General features: G+C 44.3%; 1 protein-coding gene and 1 long non-coding RNA gene across 9 annotated transcripts in view; both read right to left on the bottom strand.

Moving 5' to 3' along the window:
* The window catches only part of KIAA1328 (KIAA1328 ortholog), a 200859-nt gene that overhangs the window by 128450 nt on the left and 54879 nt on the right, over window positions 1–17530 (bottom strand). The window lies entirely within an intron of this gene.
* The window catches only part of LOC132592815 (uncharacterized), a 45715-nt gene continuing 28185 nt past the window's right edge, over window positions 1–17530 (bottom strand). Inside the window, exon 2 of the long non-coding RNA XR_009558340.2 lies at window positions 1–17530. This exon is cut by the window's right edge and continues 20447 nt beyond it. This is a non-coding gene — a long non-coding RNA (uncharacterized LOC132592815).

The raw sequence follows: 17530 nt of genomic DNA on the forward strand, positions 1-17530 counted from the left end.
CCAGCTCCTGCTTACCTAGCAGTTCAAAAGCATACAAGTAGATAAATAGGTACCGCAGCGGCAGGAAGATAAACAGTGTTTCCGTGCGCTGCTCTGGTTCGCCAGAAACAGCTTAGTCATGCTGGCCACATGACCCGGAAGCTGTCTGTGGACAAACGCCGGCTCCCTCAGCCTATAGCGCTAGATGAATGCCACAACCCCAGAGTCGTCTGCGACTGGACCTAACGGTCAGGGGTACCTTTACTTTTATCTAGATGCTCTCAAGGCTATTTTCACCATCACGAAAGCAAGATGCCTGCTCTTCAGCCAAGTGAAGGCTGAGGCTCTCGTTTTGAAAAATCCTCTTTGTCTCCAAACACACACCTGCATATTTCTAGATTCACATATTTATCTTTGGAAGTTCTCAGCAGATAATGATACTTCCAATTTACATTAATGGCATTCATCCATGACTATTTGAATTCATCTACCTGGGTTGGTTCTGCAATTTGATGAGAGCATTCACTTAAGAAACAGGGATACAAAGGATCTAAGAATTGGCAGCAGTTATGTCTGAAAAAGCCAAAGGATGAACCTTATATCCTGGAAGCCATGGCAATAGAGAACTAGAGGACAGCATCCTTCCCCAACTGGTGCCCTCCACATGTTTCATTTATATATAGATTTAAAGTGTTAGCAAGAAGGCATCCTATAGCAGGTTATGGGGGAGGGAAACATTATAATAAAAAGGGAATGGAAATACAGTAGAACACTTTTTATTAAAAACAAACAAACACAGAAGTAAATCGCCCAAATGCCTAGGTAAATAAATAGGTCTGCAGCAGGAACTGAAAACTCACAATAGTTTGCACCAGCCTGATTTGGGAGAGGAGGTAATTCCAGAAATTGAGGGCTTGTCCTGAGAATGTTCTCTCCCACATTGCTGCCAAGACAGCAAGACAGTAGCCCCAGGAGATCTCAAATAAAAGGCAGGTCTATATGGCAGAAGACACTTGGCCAGTTATCTAGCTACTTCAGGCTTTGTATGTCAGTATAAGCACCTTAAATCTGGCCTGGCAGCCAGTAAATGCAATGTGTTTCCTATAGGCTGCCCCACACTGCCATGCTACTGCATTGTGCCCCACCTGCAGCTTCCAGACCAGCTTCCAAGGCAGCCCTACACAGATTGCATGGCAGCAGTTGAGCCTCGCAGTTACCAATGCGTGGATCACTATGGCCAGACTCTACCTAGTCCAGGAACAGCCGCAGTTGGTGCACCAACCAAAGCTGGCAAAAGGTAAATGGCCATCCTGGCTGGGGCTGACGTGAGCCATAGCACAAAACACATGGAGGACACCAGGTGTGGGGAGGACAGAATAAAGGGACATGTGGAACTGCCTTACGTTTAGAGAGTTCATTGATCTATTTCACCAAGCAATGTTTCCTCTGATAGCAGGTCTTCAAAGCCTCGGGTGGTAGCACTGCTGCCTAAGATCCTTTAACAGAGATTGAATGTAGAATATTCTACATGAAAAGCACATAGGTTTTGCCACTGAGCAAGAAGACGACTAGCAAGTGAGCAGGACAAGGGGGCACTGTGCAGTACTAGTGTTTGGTTCTCTCTGCTGCCCAGTCACTGCAGGGGGAAGGTTGTGCTATGCATGGTTAGTAGAAGTGGTACCTCTTTGATGCTATAACTCACTTATTTCTGGGAAGGAACATGGATATACCAAAAACTTGCAACATGAATGAAGTTGGAAAAGGGCCCTGGCATTTGAGGCTTCCTAGATGGAAACTGCCATCCTGGTTCTCAACAAATTTATGCACATAAATCTTTCCACATGGACCAAGGAGAAAAAAATGAGATTGAAACTAGAGCAGATTCTCTCTCTCTTTCACTTCACTGAGTAGCTGCCTATACTCTTCAACACAGAATCAATTTCTTGCAGGAACTTTTTAAAGAGAATTTTGATAGACGTTTGCCAAAGATGATTTCGATGTAATGTATGAAGCTATGATAATCAAAACCCTCGCCTTAGAAATAGGGAGGCATGGGTAAGAATCCTTCACCTTAAGCTTGCTGCCTAACCCGCCCACCATCTTGCATTCAGTTGCATCTTCTCGCAAGAGACTGCCTTGAAGTCACATCCGCTAATGCGATTCGACAAAAACTGCAAGCTGAAAAATGAGGAAAGGAGCCCATCAATTAAATCAGGGCTCTTCCCTCACTAAAGAACATCAGCCAACCACCAGCTTATTCACATTTTTGTGCAACCAATTATGACATTCAGATTCCACCTTCTCTCCAGGAAGGTGAAAGATGTGTATACAGGGTTCCTAAGTGGTCTAGCATCCAAGTACGGGACAGAACTTCTGCAGCAGTGCTGAACAATGTGCCCTTGGCCCTCACCAGAACACAGTATGGGCTGCAGAAATGAGCGTGGAGGAAGAAAGCCAAGCCACACTCTAGAGAAGCCAAACAGGACACTACAGTAAGCCTTAGAAAGGATGGTTATATTAGACAGTCTCTTACAAACACTTACTCCCTGTATGTGTGCGTATGTGCGCGCACACACACACCAAAATAAATAAATAAATCTGGGCACATTTTCCATTAGGTTGATGTTATTGCCTCATTTCTAAGCCCTGCGCCTCGAAAAGTCTTTCAGATTGAGACAAATCAGCCACTGGTACGGTGCAGAGCACAGCTGCTGCTAAACAAGGGTGCCCATACAAGCCAATAAGTCCTGCCCTTTCAGAGGTACCACAAAGCTAACTGTCTCCGGACTGCTCTCATTAGAACCATCCAGCACGGCATTCGCTTGAGTATGCTGCAATTTCCTCTTTCAAAACAGCGGCTATTTTGACAGCTTTTCTAACCTTATTAGAACACAATCTGTTTACAGCGCTTGTGATGGGGTTGGGAGGGTAGGGAGAGAGCCATAGCGCTGAGACGGGAGTCGAGGTCATACTGACAAATCCTCTGTGAGGGGAGGGGGGGCGCTAGCACTCGCTGCCAACAAGACAGCGAATGCACAGAGAGAGAAAAGCCTCACATTACCATCCCATGTGCCAAACCTAGTTAAGGCCATTTCCCTACTTCCGCCTCTGAAAAAACCCAGCCTTAAGAATGTGCCAAACCAAAGAACGCCAGTTGTCCTGAATCAAAGCCAGCAAAGAAAAGATTTAATAACAACCTCATTATAAGGTTCATTGTTGTAGGACTATTTAATATACAAGATTAACACATCTTATCGGCCAGTTCTGCCGAAGCCTATTATACCCCTCATTAATACATGCACATTGCTACATCATTTACAATGCCAACTTCTCAAGTAACACTGCATGAAAAGAGGGTGTGGAGGCGGAGGAAGAAGAGGCTGCTGCTGCTGCTGCTGCTGCTGCTGCTGCTGCTGCTGCTGCTGCTGCTGCTGCTGCTGCTACGAGTAAATTGCCTTCTTCCGTACAAAGAGTAGACGCTGAAATGTTCCCTATAACTCAGGCTGTCAGACGTCGCTTTGGAGGAACACTTACTTCTCTGTAGAGAGAAACCTGAAGACGGACGACAGCAGCTTTCCTCGGTCTCACAAGGGTTCCTGTCTCCGAGTTATAGCAGGTTGAGAAAGGAAGAGGCAGAACCATTAGCACCGCAATCCCAAGTCATCTTCTGGTTTCCAGCTTTGTTTAGTTTTAACATTTACAAGCTGGTGAATTAAAAAAAAAGGAAAAAAGCGAGATAAGGAGTTCTCTGCCGTCGGGAGCCTTCTAAGGTCAGGGTGTTCAAACAACTTACTCCAGAGTGGTCAATTCCATACCATAATGGGTTTGGGAAGACACTGAGCCCAGTATGCAGAGTCCTTGACAAAAGCAAGGCTAATGAAGAGGCCTGCCAGGTCATATCAAGCTCATCTAACCCGGCACACACTTCTCAACAAAGGCCAGACGTCCATTTCCAACAAGCACGGACTGAAGGCAATAGTTGTGCACCACACTTTGTCCTAAACAACCGGCATACAAAATGTCTCTGAAGGTGGTGGTTCTATTTGGCCAACATGCGTAGTAACTGAGTGATGCAGAACAAGAAACTTACTTTTGTCTTTTCTGAACTGACGGTCAATTAATCTATGTACTAGGGTGGTCACGATTCTACAACTTCAAGAGAAAGAGTCTCTTGGGCCTGTAATCATGGCATAGGCATAAAGCATATGTTTAAACCCTGAACCAGCCCCCCTTCTCCAGGCTAAAGGGTCAAATGTCTAAATGCTCTCACAAATAAAATGCTGTTTATACCTACAGAACTAGGGTGCCACAAAGAAGGTTCTAGACTAGCTTTCACCTGACATTCATGTAAAAAGTAGTTTCATGTTATAGGGAGGGATGAAGGATCACCAACCCATTAGCAATCTGAAATGGGTGCCCATCAACAGATAAATCACCAGGGCTTCTGCTGGTCTGTTTAATTATTATTACTACTGTTATTTATTACATTTGTATACCACCCTATGCCTATAGATCTCAGGGTGGTTTATAACATAAAATTGCAATATAAAAAACAGAAAATCAAAAATCAAAACAAAGACAACTAGCTGGAGGTTGGAAGGAGTAGAAATAGCTTTGGAGATCTGGGGTGAAGCAGAATGGGTGAAGGAGGTAGGTGAGAGCAAAGTTCAAGTCAACACAAGAGCTTCTCAGATTTCAATGACATTTAGTGCAACTGACTGCTTTCTCCTTCTCTTTCTATACAACACAGAGAAACCACAATGAATGGCACAGGCTACGGGCAAAAGCATCTCAAATGGAGATTTAAAAACATCCCAATAGGCACTATGATTTGGTGCCAACAAGTGGAAAGTGACCTGCAAGTGCAAATGAGAAGAAGCACAGTACGCAGCTTCATATGTGTCTATTTTAAGTTATCTTAGTAGAACTGCAAAATAAGAGACTGAGCAAGGAAGGCAGAAAAAGGCTCAACTCTCTCTCTCTGTAGGTTTGCAAAGCTCTGGAATCAGCAGGCCATTTTCCTAAGGCACCTCTTTCCACTGCATTTGTTTAGGAGCACAATGAGCGTGCCTCTGAAAATGCCAAGGAAACGTGGGCCCATAAATAATGCTGCATTCCTATTTGCACCTAACCTAAATATTTATGTAGTAATTTAGCAGTTAAAGATGCAAACTCTTTCTTTTAAATGTTACTCCGCATTAAAGGTTAACCACATGATGTGTTTACTATGAGGCTTTTGAATGACATTAAGGCGAGAGCTCGCTTTGGCCAAGCTTCCCGCAAAAAGCGTTGGGAGTTGAAACGAAACCGACACAGGCGTGCCCTCAAATCCACATTCCGCAATAATGAATGAGAGTGCCAAGACCTTTCTAAGCTTCTGCAGGCTCTCCAACTGTAGCTTAGACAAAAGCCGGCAGCACAGCAATTTACAAAGCAGAGGCCATCTTCGCCAGGAGGGCTGAGAACACAAACGTGAAGCAAAGCCTCACTTGCAAACTGGAGATGGGGCAACGCGAGGAAGTCTTTGAGCCAAAATGGGGGTCCCTCGACAAGAGCTGCGAGCCCTTTCTCATGCGGTTTTCTGTACCTTCCAGCACAAAGAGGAAACTCTGCATTCCACTTGCAGAATCAAGAGTATGGCTGTTCGCTATCTAGGCTTTGCTGGACTGGAAATCAGGTGGAAGGGAAATGACAAACTGATTGCCACATCCAAAACTATATTAAAGGTAATGGTACCACTGACCGTTAGGTCCAGTCGCGGACGACTCTGGGGTTGCGCGCTCATATCGCTCTATAGGCCGAGGGAGCCGGTGTTTGTCCAAAGACAGCTTCTGGGTCATGTGGCCAGCATGACTAGGCCACTTCTGGCGAACCATTTACCTTCCCGCCAAAGCGGTACCTATTTATCTACTTGCACTGGCATGCTTTCGAACTGCTTTCGACCACAGTGCCTACCAGAATGAAAACCAAGCAGAAGCAAATCCCAGAACTGAAGGAGCTGTTACGACCCAAATCATAGGATCTTGCCTGACCCATGTTAACATAGTGGTTGGCCACTATGGAAAAAAGAAAGCTGGATGAGGTTGATTTCTACTCTAATTGAAGAGGGCTCTTCTGTAGCCCAATGATTTTCAAATGCCAACACTGAGAACATTTTCTGTGTAATTCCCCCCCCCCCCCGCGCTCCTCATCCCCGTACTGCTTATCTGCCTTAGTGAAAACCCCACAAATCTCAGAGTATTTCTGGGGCATGTTTTACAGAGCACACAATGGGGAGCAAGCCAAAACCTGCTTCGCTGCTGCCTTGCACGAAATACATGTGTGCTCTACAACACAGGTCTCCTAGTGGTGGGTCAGGACCTATAGCAGGTCACAGCCTAACCCAAGGTGTCTTCCAACAGAAGCACTACCACCATGCAAATATATGGTAAAAGGTTAAGAGGTCCCCAAACGCATGTTTGGATTAAAAGTGGGTCCTGGGTCTGAAAAAGTTGGAAATACCTGCTCTAGAACATCCCCAGAAGCTGTGCCATTTTTCAAAGAAATCTGTTAATGACTGATGAACTCTTTGAGGAACACCTGGGTTCCTTGAGTCACAGTCTGAAAGCAAGGGGAGATCTCCTTTTCTACCCTGAGATGGATTTATAGCACCTAATGCAACCATGGGCAAATGTTCTCCATGTGTCCTTTAAAAACCCCAAGGAACACAGCAGATGCTGTCATTTTCCCAACCAGCTTATCTCTTTGTCAAACAGCTCCTACAGTGAGTACAGGGTCACACCACCAGCCTGTTCCCTGCAGAGCTGCTGAGCGAAGTGGTCCTTCTTTTTAAAAGGGAAAGAAATGGTAAGCATCAATGTGCTCCCTTTGCCACCGTGGCATCCTTACCTAAAATACAGGAGTTTTCAATCTATGTCACAGCAAGCCTCTCTGGCCCAACAGACAACTAGTTTGAGCTTTCCTAGAGTGTCACAAAGGCAGAGCAAAGATTCAGAGCACATATTCTACAGTTTTATTTAAAGCAAAGATGGGGGACCCTACAGATGTTGCCATACCTTGCCTCCCATCAACCCGGCACCATCGGCCATGCCAGCTGGTGCTGATGGGTTTTGGAATCCAACATCATGAGAGCCTCTGGTTCCACACCCCTGACATAGGAAGTTCTGGAGCATCTCAACACCATACCCATTTGTGCCAAAGAGGTGGAACTCGGATACACCCTATTCCCTTTCCCATAAGGGAACAAACCACATATTAGCTTCTTCCACTTTTCCTTGGCAAATACAGCTTCATGGGGGAATGTGTTAATTTTCACTTCTTACTGATGGGATCTGTGTAAGTCTGTAAGCATAAGCAAACTTCCCAAGCTGAGGAAACCCGTTTGCAAATATTTGCGCTCTGAAAACCACCATTCACTTGGATTTTATTTTCCTCCAGTCCAACTGTATGGAGTCTGAAGGATACTCAAGGCAAGGCTTAAGTGCAAACACTGACCTTTCCAAATGCAATCAAAATTCATCTTGGGGTTATGCGAAAGGAAATGTACAGCACTGTAGCTTATTCAGTAAACTAGGGTGCAGCACACTAGAATAGAAACTGGCCCTCTACACCATTTTGTTGCATTTTTACCCACCAGGCAAGCAATGGAATAGGAGTAAGAAGTACTTTTGCAGGTGGAGGAGGTTGCTTTGGCACGGGCCAGTACAGAGAATACTGAATCAGATCCTCCCGCCCCCGAAATTTTCTAGGTAGTTTGCATCAGCTAATTTGCATTATAAAATGTTCTGATGCCCTGGAGAGTGATCTAATTTGGCATGTTTATTTTACTTGTATTTAGCAAACAAAGCTAAAAATGCTGAAACTGCCAAGCTTGCCCAGTATTGTACTTGCAATTGGCACCCATCCATTGTTTCTAATGAACTCACAAAACGGGGACAAAAAAATCTTCATGGAAAAAATAAAGCATTGGGAAAATGAATTAATCTATCTATCTATCTTATCTATCTATTTTCTATACTGCCCTTCATTTGAGGAACATTGGGCGTTTTACAATATAAAACACAAAAAATATGTAATGTATGTTGCACACCCCATCAGTAGTTGTAGTAATGTGATGTTCTCATTGCCAAAGACGGGACACTTTTTAAAAATAGGATGCTGGCTTCTTTCTTTGGCAGAAAGAAACTGCTCAGATGCCAACATCAATGAAATCTATGAATAGGAGGAGGTGTAGACAATGAATTTCTTTTTAACTTTATTACTTGCCCAATCGAAGACTTTCAGGATGGTGAAAACAATAAAGTTGCAAAAGTTAGGGAGACAAATAAATTAACTGGATTTGTACAACTGGTACAGAATCCTCAAAATCTCAGATTCATGTTTTCTTCTGTTTCTACCCCCAGAGGGGTTTCCATGTTAGTCTCTAGTAGCAGAAATAATCAACGATCGGAATTCAACATAACACTATGGCAATCATTCCATCAGCACAAGCATTCCAGCTTTGCAGTCAGAGCCATTCCCACTCTCCTTCCTCCATGCACTGTTCTGGGGCTTTTCCTGACCCCCGTGCAAATTTTGGGGAACACAGTGTGAGGACATGGGGGAACCGCGCTAGTAGAAGTTGCATTGCAGTGGGCTAGATTAGATTTCCCTTTGGGTCCCTTCCAGCTCCACAATTCTATGATTCAGAGTCCTTGCATAGACTCCTGCTGGCAGGATTCATTACCTGAATCCTGCCCATTGAGCTGCATCTCATGTAGTGGGCTTGTGTCCACAAAAGTTTATGCCATAATAAATTGTTTAATCTTTAAGGTGCCGTAAGAATTAGAATTAGATTGGTTAGAATAATTATAGGCCTTCATGGGTGCAGAGAGGTGTTGGAAAACATGAAGGCAGAGCCTGTGAATGGACCAAAGGATTCATTGAGGCGACTTATGCACCGTGGCATGTTAAAAGTTCACAGCCATGGCCCATGCCAATCTTGCCAGTGACTCCTGTGGGGATTTTTCCAAAGTGGCTGCAGCAACCCACATGCCCTGTTGAAACTAGCCCTAAGTACTTATTAATTGCATCTGAATATATTCTTCCCCTGTTACTTTAGCTTCTCTTATCTCTTCTTCTTCTTCTTCTTCTTCTTCTTCTTCTTCTTCTTCTTCTTCTTCTTCTTCTTCTTCTTCTTCTTCTTCTTCATTTCCTCATGTCTCCTCTCAAGTTGAGACTGGACAGAGACTCCCCCCCCCCCAAAAAAAAGCCCCATCCATCTATCCATGGAGAAGTGTAAAAAAATGAATTAAAAAAAACACGTGGGTGTGGGTGGGTGTTTGTGTGTTACACATCAGCTTTTTCTTCTTCTTTTATTTTTACTGTTCTCTTATTTTACACTCCTTCATCACAAACAGGTTAGGATAAAAAAAGAGAGAGAATATACCTTAGTTAAGCTCAGGGTTTTTTTTTTTCTATAGCTACGGCAAAAGCAAATATTCCTTTTGACACCATATCCCCAGGTGCTTATAAGGCAAAGTGCTTTATTGCACCTCTTGCTCTGGGAGAAGAGAAAATGAAGCATGAAATAAGAAATATGCTTGCAGAACAATATTCATTGGACACTGATAAGGCTGTACAGAACCAGGGAGGAAAAAGGATTCAGCTTCTCCCTCTTCTTCTCCCCCCCCCCAAAAAATCCAAGCACACACTTTGTGCAGTTTTCGCCAATGGTTCACCAACATACTTCTCTTGGCTTCCCTTGCAGCTTACCTTTCCGGGTGCCAAAGTTGTGTGGATCTTACCAAACCCATCCAGCAGAACATTTTCACACCTGTTCTCCCGCTCAGCAATTTTCCAAGCTGGAGAATTCTTCTTTCCCTGTTGCTTAGCTCTATCAAGCTGGTCAGCCAGAGGTAATTGCAAATGTAGCTGATAGTCTTAAAAGCTCCTTTTTTATTTTTATTTTTAAAGTATTTTATAAAGAAACCCAACTGTGCCTTGCATGAAGATTAACTGCTCTTTCTGCAGGCAACACAAAAGGAGCTTTGAATTGTGTGAGGAAGCCCAGATACACCTACACATGGTCCTCCATAAAGCCATTTTCTTTCTCCAGCTAATAAGGTTAATCAAACCTCATTTCAGACACCGCAGGCGAGCAATCATTAGCCAAATATTAAGGCAAAGACACAGGCAGTTTTAAAACTTCTAGTTTTCCTTGGGATTGATAAATAAGGGCAACAGTCCCTCCGCTTCTGATTCTTATTGTTTTCAGGTAGACAAGCTAGCCAACTTCCAAACCATCTTCTAATTTGAGGGACTAACCAACTTTGTTGAAGGAATGCCCTGACACTATGGGCAAGGGGACCTATCTCAATGGTCCCTGCATCTTCAGCTAAACGTTCTTCCTGTTTGATCTGTCACAACCCCTCCTTATCAAGAACCCTGGATGGGAGGGGATAGTCAGTTTCTAGGTGCCCTTGCTTGTGGACTTGCAAAAACATCTGGCTGCTAATTGCTCTTGAAAAGGAAATGCTCGAACCTTACTCTGGAAGGCAGTTCTTATGCCCTTGCTAGGTAGGAGGGACAGCCTTCTCTACTGCAGCCCAATGACAATTGACACAACTTGTTAGAGTTGCCTAAAACTAAAATGTTCCAAAAGATTGTGTGAGTTCAAAGAAAAAGCCCAGCCTGAGCTAACTAAAAGCCCTAAAGTTCACTCAGGATAGCGTTCACCTAGTACAGTGGTACCTTGGTTCTCAAACGGATTAGTTGTCGAACAATTTGGCTCCGGAACACCGGAAACCTGGATGTGTTCTGGTTTGCGAATGTTTTTGGGAAGCCAAACGTCCGGCGCGGCTTCCGCTTAAGTGCAGAAAGCTCCTGCAGCCAATCGGAAGCCGCACCTTGGTTTTCAAACCGTTTCGGGAGTCGAATGGACTCCTGGAACGGATTAAGTTCGAGAACCAGGGTACCACAGTAAAGATGTTGCTGCACATCCCCTTTCAGGAGGGATTAGCTATTTGTCCAGCCTGGCAGTGCCTCCTTCCCCAGCTGGGCAGAGCAGACACCTGAGTACTACTTTAACTTCAGGTACAAGAGTGGATCTGGTATCAGGCACATGGTACTGTGCCATAACTGTGCTGCCCACCCCAAGACCAACAGAAGCAGAATAAGTTATGCAAATTAAGGGGGAAATTCTGCATGCCTCCTCAATTTATACAGGTTGCAGAACTGGGGTTTTCTTTCCACAGAATTTGGGTACCTAGCTTTTTCTTTTTTTAAGTTTTTAAATACGTGGGGGGAAATAATTTTGAAGTTACATGCAAAGTCAAAGCTTGAAAGAAAATCCAAGTCACCAGGAGATGTTCTTTTTTTAAACAAGGGAAAAAATGTCTTCCAGAGAAAGGTTTGCGTGACTTCCTTCATTTGGATTTAAATTAAGGATTCTTGATTGAAAAGAGCTGTAATTGAGTCAAATCTCAACAGATGCCTTAAGTTCTGCATTTAGCATCCAAGAAAGGCATCTGATGCTCAGCGGGCAACTTGCATATCCTATGGGAAAAGCCAGCTATGAAGGCACCATCAAGGGGTCATTGAATTGTTTGTGCCCCTAAGGCAGCAACTCAAGAGCCTCCTTCTCTATGCAAGGGAAGCCGGCAGTCTCACACCCTCTCAAACTTGAGGAGCTACTAATCCCCACCCTGTGATGCTTTCGCACACTTTCTGGTCCCCTGGGCAAATACTCAGGATGACAGCGATTCTGCCCGCCCACCCCCTTCTCCCTCACTCAAGAGATCTGAGCACAAGTCTTTGCCTCCCCTGTTACAAATGGAGGACAGAAGGACAACACAGTATTGTTTGCATTAGAGTTGGCAATCTAATAAGAAGCCACTATGCCTGGAAAAAAAAATAGGGAAAGGTTTAAATCTTTTATTAGTGATTTGCTTGAATAATACATCAGACTTGCTCTAATGCAATAGACCATGCGAGATACCCAGGGATTTGCCAGGGACTCGCTAGTCAAGAGAGGTTTCATGTAAAAAACCCATACCAAAAAAAAAAAAAGATATAAGTTATAAAAGGAGCCCAGAGATAATCTCAGTAATTTCAGGGCATTTATTACCTACCATTACAGCACATCCCTGACAGTAGTGATGGCTGAAGCACTGGGAATATACAGTACAAACAAAGAAATGCCTCAAAATTGCTGAGCTTATCTGAAATTATTCTCTCTTTTATTGGCTGGTGGGGGAAGGGATGCTTGCATCTGTACCTTCAGTCTCCTTCAACTCTGCTTTAGTCTCATTCCAGGAGGCAGGCAGCCCCTTCTCCAGTGGGAACAAAGTCAAAAGCTCGATTCATATTTTAAATCAAAAGGGACAGAAATTTATGATGCTAACACAGTTGATAAAGCCTCAAATGTCAAAGCATCAGCTAATTAGCAGAGGGACAGTCAGCACAGGGGGTTGCGATGCCTTCACCTGCCTCACACAAAGAAACAGGAAAGCTGTATTGCTGTTTATCCCTTGAACCATCATGGCTAAGCTATTTTAAGGATCCCCAGTTTGAAATTATGAATCCATTTGGTACTGCAAAAATCCAGGATTCTAAGCCATGTTGGCGAGTAAGAAAAACTCGAATACTGCTTATGGAGAACCAAAATGTCATAAATAACTGGAAGCTTTTGAGACCTCCACAACTCTTCGTCTCAAAGGGAGGGGAGTTGGCTGGTGTAGAAGTCTGCACTGAGTCACAGCCCTAAGATGGAACGCAGATGGAAGCTAGCACACATTCCAATGAGGCTCCACTATGCAGGTTTCAGGCCACACCAAGGAATTCTGGGGTGAACAATGGTTGGTTCCCCATTCTTGAAATATAATATCCAGCTGTTGCCTAGACCCACTCTTCAACATAGGCGAAACACCAAGATTCTATAGTTGGTGGTAAGCAGAAGTAAACCATGTAGTTTTGATATTCACAAAGCTGTAGACCAGTGATGGCCAAACTTGGCCCTCCAGCTGTTTTGGGACTACAACTCTCACCATCCCTAGCTAACAGGACCAGTGGTCAGGGATGATGGAAATTGTAGTCCCAAAACAGCTAGAGGGCCACGTTTGGCCATCACTGCTGTAGACTGGTTTTAGATGGCGTCCTGGGTAGATAAAAAAGTCAACAGAAACCTTATTGCAATGTTTTGTACATGGGGCTGCCTATTAAAATGGTCTGGAAACTGCAGTTGGTGAAGAGCAGAGCACCCAAAATTATTAACTGGAACTGGGCAGTTTGGCCATGTTATGCCAGCTGCACTGGCTCTGTTTGCAGGCCCAATCCAAAGAGCTGCTTCTAACGATTAAAGCCCACTTTGATTCCGTTTCCCTAGGAGGCTGCCACCACATGCAACTGTCAAGGCCTTAAGATCCTGTCCACAGCTGCCTAACAAATTGAAGCATCTTTTCTGCTCATTAACCACATTAACATAAACCTATTTATTTACTGCATTTATAAACCATCCTTCTGCCAGGGCACCAAAATGGTTTACAATTTTAAAATTCTAATATATATTTTATATAGAAACCCCTTCTTTCTTCTCATGGGGCTTCTTGGCCTGGGTGTGCCTCATGACTTTGCCTTTCAACTTCATTTTTACCAATCCCCTCAGTTTAGGAAAGCCTCTTCTTTTGAAGTCAAATGTGACCATGTTGGATCTTCTTAGCAAGTGCATATATGTTGGATTTGGTACCACTATGAAACACTGTTCCCAATTGCTCCAACAACACTTGCATCTCATGCTAGGTCCTGGGCACCACTTAAGATTTACCCCAGGGCTGATAGCCCTCTGCTTGTGGTTCTATGACCAACGGTTTTATGGCACTGTCATTAAGGACATCTGGAATCAAAGAAACATAGAACTGTAGAGTTGGAAGGGACCCTGAGGATCATCTAGCCCAACCCCCTGCAAGGCAGGGATCTCAGCTCTTTCTCATGAATGGAACATGCACTCACGTCTATCTCAGGGTAGTTGAAGTCACTTATTACTGCATGTTTTAGATGCCTCTCCTTTATCTCATTTTCCATATCACAATCTCCCTGGGTATTTTGGTCAGGTCCTCAGTACTGCATTATTAAATAACTAAGTAATTCACTACCCACGATTCTGTGGTGGAGACTGTCCCTTTGGGGGTTTCTAGATTGCTGGACTCTGTGCCCTTTTTGACATTCAATGCAACACCACCCCTCGTACACCATCCCTGTTTTTCCTACAGAGTATGTATCCCGAGATAAACATGTCCCACTGGCTCAGTCCACCAGGTTCCAATTATGCCCACATAGGTATCTGTGCTCTCTAAGCACTGCAGCTTGCCCATCTTGGCTTGCAGGTTTCTAGCATTAGCATATAAACACCTATACAATCTTTCTCTCTCCAAATGTCTTTGGCATGGACATGCGGCACTACAGTGCTACGGCCCCTTTGAATTGCTACTGAAAGCCCCTGTATACTCAGTGCTAACTTCTACCCCTCCTCCCCCCCAGTTGGACCACCATAAATATTCTCTCTCACATCCCTGGGTTGTTATCTGCTCCAAACCTGATGCTCCATGGTGCTCTCAGCTTTCCCTGAGCAGTCAGTTTAAAAGCTGCTCTGCCACCTTTCTGATTTTAAGTCTGAACAGTCTAGTTACATCCCGGCTCCAATGGAGCCTGTGCCTCTTCTACAGGCCCAGCTTGTCCCCAAAATGTTCCCCAGTGCCTAACAAATCCAAACCATGATCTCACCCATACAGTGAGACTACTCAACTGTATCTGCCTAGCTAGTCCTGCACACGAAACAAGTAGCATTTCAGCTCTCAACCTTCTACCTAGCAACCTAAAATCCACTTCCAGAGCCACACAACAACATTTTGCCATGTCACAGGTGTCAGGATACAACATGACCATTGACTCCAGTAGTATCTAGACATGTGTTGTGACACTTCCCTCTCAGCTTCTCCAAACCAGGAACCTAAGCCTCAAGGGAACAAATTTGCTCCCTGTACAATGCAACAGGTAGACAACACCTGTTGCCTTTCTATCTAGTATTGTTCATTGTTGGACACACAGCAACAAAAGAGTCCAAAAGCAAGCGGGCTTCTTCTCTTTTTAAGTTCTTCCATCACAATTGTGCCCTGCACTCCTCCCTCTGTAGTTTACAATTGCTATTGGTGTCCTTGTTCCAGCTGCCACCTTTTTTATTGTATTGTGCGCGCACGCACACACACATATCCATATATATGCACAACATTGCAAAGGAAGGTGGTGACTATTCACAGCGTAGTGACGGATACATTGAGCAGCAGGTCGAACAGTACAGTCTTTTGGCAACCAGCTAAGGGAAAAGACAGACTCAGCTCAACATTTTATTGAGTGATGCTTAACACCACCTACCCCAGGGTAGCTTCTGCACCCACCGAAACATGGTATGGACCTAGCAACACCCCAAGCTGGCTATAAAGCCCTAATTCTTTCAGCCCAAGCTGGAGCTGATTCTGCTCTGCACATCTGAAAACTTAACCGCACACTATATATTTTATCATTCTTTTTCCTCTCCTCATCCCCTGATTTCCCCTACTTGTTCTTTCAAGGGCATTCCCATTAGGAACAAACAGTGTTCTCTCCATTCTCTCCCTTTAAAGCACAGGAAAGATAATCATATCAAGAGAAACTTATTACTGTTTTCAAATTGTCTCTGCCTCTCAGCAGGCACACTCTCCAGGCAACGGTTTTGTCGCTACATTAGGACTAATTTTTCTCCCCCTCCAAATGACATTTTGTACTGTGGGTACAGGAGGGAAAAGAGATGAGAGATTTGCAGTCCGGGCTGCAGATGAACCCTCACAAACAAAAACGCAAAACAGGAGAGCTCAGCCCTCTCTGGCCCAGAATAAAAAGGTTCCGCTTAGAAGAAAAATGTTTCCCAGCGTGAAACAGGTGTGTGCGCCTGTATATTCAAACACAATATCCATTTCATGAAGTAGGGTGAAGCCCCTGCTCCTCCCAGGACCTGGATTCATCTTTCCAATTTTTCCTGGCGACCGAAAACACATCTAGAGAAAGAAATATCTCTCGTATCTATTGGGATGGGCAGAGCACACACTGTATGATGCTGCCATCTCGTGTCCAAACCTTTCAATAGCAGAACTCCGGCTGCAGTAAGTGTTGGCTATTGTCTTTTGAAAAATTCAGATTTTGTCATAGGATTTGCAAGTCCCCGTCCCCCTCCCGATCTCGGCCATCTGTTTTCCGTCAGGTTAAAGCAGGAGTGGGGAACTTGTGAACCTCTGTATGTGGTTGGATTCCATTAGCCCTACCGTAGCTAACATAGCCAATGGCCAGGGGAGGTGAGATTTGGGTCACTCCAGGGTTAAAGTTTTAGCAATTGTAAATCAACCTTTCACAAAAATGACCTGAGATCAAGACCAACAGAAGAAAAGTCTGTGCCTTCATATTAATTTGCACCAGACTGAAAAATCTGTAATGTGGCACTGCTAGCGAAGCCCTTACAGAAAGAGGCAGTGTGGCAGCAGCCAAGCCAAGGTTTTAGTGCTTGATCTTCAATACAAGCCCATAGTCCCGCCGAGTTCACTGGGGTTTAAGCAGATATAGTTATGCTGGATTGCAGCCTTAATTCCATTAGAATGACAAATGGGCTTCTAGATTATATTATTCTATGCTATTTGTTAAGAAATGTGCAGTGATAAAAAAAAAGCACATCACTGCTGGCCACAAATCATGTCAACCATGAGAAGATAATGTCCTCTGATAAGCCACTAAAGGTACATAAATGCAATAAATAAATAAACAATCCACTAAAGAAAGCATTTGTGCATTACTGTAGGGTACACACATTGCTTTTAAAAGAGGAATCATTCCCAAATGAGGCTTCTGGGGGTGGGGGCGGAGAGAAGGGATTTCTTAAGATTAGAACTACTTTAAAAGTTTGTCTCTGAAAAGAGTGATGCTGTGAAATCTGTTCAGCTTCTGTTATCCTAGTCTGCACTTCGTAATTTGCGTTTTATTCTATAAATGTGCTTTGATTTGGCAAAAGTGGCGCACAACAAGCAAAACCACATGCTGGTTCCCCAGTCTAACAGGCCAGAACATCTCTGGCTGAAAGGCACGCCGGCGTTGCCAGAAAAACAGACAAGTTATCACAACCAGACAACTGCACAGAGGCTGCTGAACGCACAAAGGAAATTCAACTGCCAAGATGCAGCCGAAGGGAAACGTGTGGCACACAGCACAAGCTCTCCACTGTTCAACCAAAGTCAGCCTTCCTAGAGCTTAAGCCCATTGCTATGAATGATCTTATTTTGAGTGCACAGGGTGCATAATTCCCCGGGCTTCTGCTGCTCTTGCCCAGCACAAAGATCCCACCCGACTCCTCCAGTGCTCGTAAAATACAGACAATGTGAGGGGAGACAGAACTGTTTTCTTTGTCTCTGCATTGGTTCCCCCCTCCCAAAAAAAACCCCAGAAACATTGGGGGGGGGTCCTCGCTCTTTACAGAAAGCAAAAGCAGCAAAGCACTTTA

This window comes from Zootoca vivipara, chromosome 10 (assembly GCF_965207765.1).
Source record: "Zootoca vivipara chromosome 10, rZooViv2.hap1.1, whole genome shotgun sequence".
Classification (NCBI taxonomy): Eukaryota; Metazoa; Chordata; class Lepidosauria; order Squamata; family Lacertidae; genus Zootoca; species Zootoca vivipara.